Here is a 2,998-nt window from a genome sequence, read left to right as displayed (position 1 = left end):
CTGTTGGGAATAGAAATCACTCTCTTGATCCTTGGAGCAATTCCATGTGTAGAATGGGATGATCCCCTGCAGAAAATTGCAGTTACACAGCTCCACCCAGAGACGATGGTTGATGCTGGTTCCCCACCAACTGGCAGTGGCGGGCAGGACTGCTTTCCATCCCCAAATGGCACCCAGTGGCTGTGTGCTACCGGCCTTTGACCCTGGTTACCTCCCAGCTGGATGGGAAGGTGTGCAGGATGTCCTGGGGCACAAAGACACTGGGTTGACTGTGAGGGTCCAGCTGACTTCCCAAACTTGCCACTCCAAGGGGCACCATCTGCCTTTCCCTGGTGCAATATTCTGGCTTCTCCTGTCATTCCCTAAGTCGGGCTTGAAGATGTGATGAGGCACACTGGGTCTGTTAGCCAGTGTACACAGAAGGCCCTCCAGACACAGTGCTAGCATCTCCTGATTAAACCATGAGAAAGGCCATCTTCTCAAGCCAAGTGGCCCTGGGTATATTAACTGCAGCACAGGGAGGAGACTGTGCAGTCAAGGTGGACTGTTGTGCTCCTGTCCCGATAGCCCTGGGAATATGTGTCCTGCATGACAAGACCTTGGTGCTCAACAGGAAGTCTGATTCTGCCTTACGTTTTAATGCCGTCCTACCCACCTGGTCTTCTGAACAACTGGGTGGGAAAAGGCTCTTATTTTCTTAGCCATTGCACTTTGCATAGAAAGCTTCTTTGTTTTCATTTACGAATATCTTTCATGCCCATGCCTTCTTTTCTAGGCTACCAAAGAATGCTTCTAAAACCAGCAAATCCCGACCTTCCTTTGTCAGGACAAGATTCCCCATCCCTGGCTAGGCAGAGTCATTGTCCCTTATCAGCCTGAAGCAGCCAAGGAAGATGGACCTGCTTAGTAGGGATGCTACCGACCACATTATATTGTGTGCATGTGTGAATATGTTACAGTGAATCCCACTGTTATGGGATTGTAATGCACCAGCAGAAACATGTTTAAAAAGACAGACCTTCTCCCTTCATCAGTTCTTTTTTTCTTAAATATTTATTTTTTAGTTGTAGTTGGACACAATATCTTCATTTTATTTATATATTTTTATGAGGTGCTGAGGATGGAACTCAGGGCCTCACAGGTAACAAGTAAGCGCTCTACTGCTGAGCCACAGTCCTAGTTCCTTTGTCAGCTCTTTTTTTTAAATATTTTTTTTAGTTATACATGGACACAATATCTTTATTTTGTTTATTTTTATGTGGTGCTGAGGATGGAACCCAGGGTCTGTCACGTGCAAGACGAGCGCTCTACCAGTGAGCCACAACCGCAGCCCCCCTTTGTCAGTTTTTTTTTTTAATTGTTATGTTCTTTTTTTTTTGAGAGAGAGAGAGAGGGAGAATTTTTTAATGTTTATTTTTTAGTTTTTTTTTGGCAGACACAACATTTTTTTGTTTGTACGTGGTGCTGAGGATCGAACCTGGACCGCACACATGCCAGGCGAGCGTGCTACTGCTTGAGCCACATCCCCAGCCCTTTTTTTAAAAAAAAATAAATATTTTTTTAAGAGAGAGGGGAGGGGGGCTGGGGATGTGGCTCAAGCAGTAGCGCGCTCGCCTGGCATGCGTGCGGCCCGGGTTCGATCCTCAGCACCACATACCAACAAAGATGTTGTGTCCGCCGAGAACTAAAAAAAAAATAATAAATATTAAAAATTCTCTCTCTCTCTCTCTCTCTCTCTCTCTCTCTTATTAAAAAAAAAGAGAGAGAGGGGAGGGAGAGAGAGAGAGATAATTTTTTAATATTTATTTTTTAGTTTTCAGCGGACACAACATCTTTGTTTGTATGTGGTGCTGAGGATCGAACCCGGGCCGCACGCATGCCAGGCGAGCGCACTACCACTTGAGCCACATCCCCAGCCCCCCTTTGTCAGTTCTTAAGAACAAAAACTTGAGGCTGGGACTGAGCTCAGTGGAGAAGCTCATGCTCAGTGTGTGCAAGGCCCTCGTTCCATCCCCAGCCTCAAAAGTAAATAAATAAATAGAATTTTATAAAAGAATAAGGGACTGATGTCTGGGAAGAGAGGATGAGGTAGGATAGAAGACATAAAGATGTAGGTATGGGCTGGGGATGTGGCTCAAGTGGTAGCGTGCTCGCCTGGCATGCGCGCGGCCAGGGTTCGAGCCTCAGCACCACATACAAACAAAGATGTTGTGTCCGTCTGCCGAAAACTAAAATATAAATATTAAAATTCTCTCTCTCTCTCTTTAAAAAAAAAAGATGTAGGTAGAAAGAAGACATAAAATAAGAAAAATTTTTTTGTTTGTTTGGTTTTGGAGTTTTTTGGTACCAGGGATTGAACCCAGGGGCACTTGGCCACTGAGCCACATCCCCAGCCCTATTTTGTATTTTATTGAGAGACAGGGTCTCACTGGGTTACTTGGCACATCAGTTTGGCTGAGGCTGGCTTTGAAGTCCAGATACTCCTGCCTCAGCTCATGGCCGCTGGGATTATAGGCATGTGCCACCCCAGCCATCAGAAATATAGTTTTAATTTAAAGTTCCACATGTTTTCCAGGACTGGCACTCCCAAATTTTAGGGAAATCTGTAAGTCTTAAAGTTAATGGTAAATTCACTCAGTTATGATAATTACCTTGTGTGCTGTTAATTAGAGATAATTTGAGAAACCTACAGTGTAGGGGACTTTCCAGTGTTATCTATTGATCAGACAAGGGGGACCAGGTCAGCCTAAGGCCTCTGAGAATGACCAGATTAACATCATCCCTACATATATTCTCATACCCATCTCTCATCAAGCTTCCTCTAAAAGAAGAGCTGGGAACCCCCAAAACATGTCTCATCCTTTTTTGGGGGTGGGGGTACCAGGGACTGAACTCAGGGCCACTCACTCACTGAGCTGAGCCGCATTCCCAGCCCTATTTTGTATTCTAGTTAGAGACAGGGTCTCGCTGGGGACATAGCTCAATTGGTAGTGCTTGC

The sequence above is a fragment of the Spermophilus citellus genome (genome assembly GCF_964194105.1).
Source record: "Spermophilus citellus genome assembly, chromosome: 2".
NCBI lineage: Eukaryota > Metazoa > Chordata > Mammalia > Rodentia > Sciuridae > Spermophilus > Spermophilus citellus.
This window is presented reverse-complemented; position numbering follows the sequence as displayed.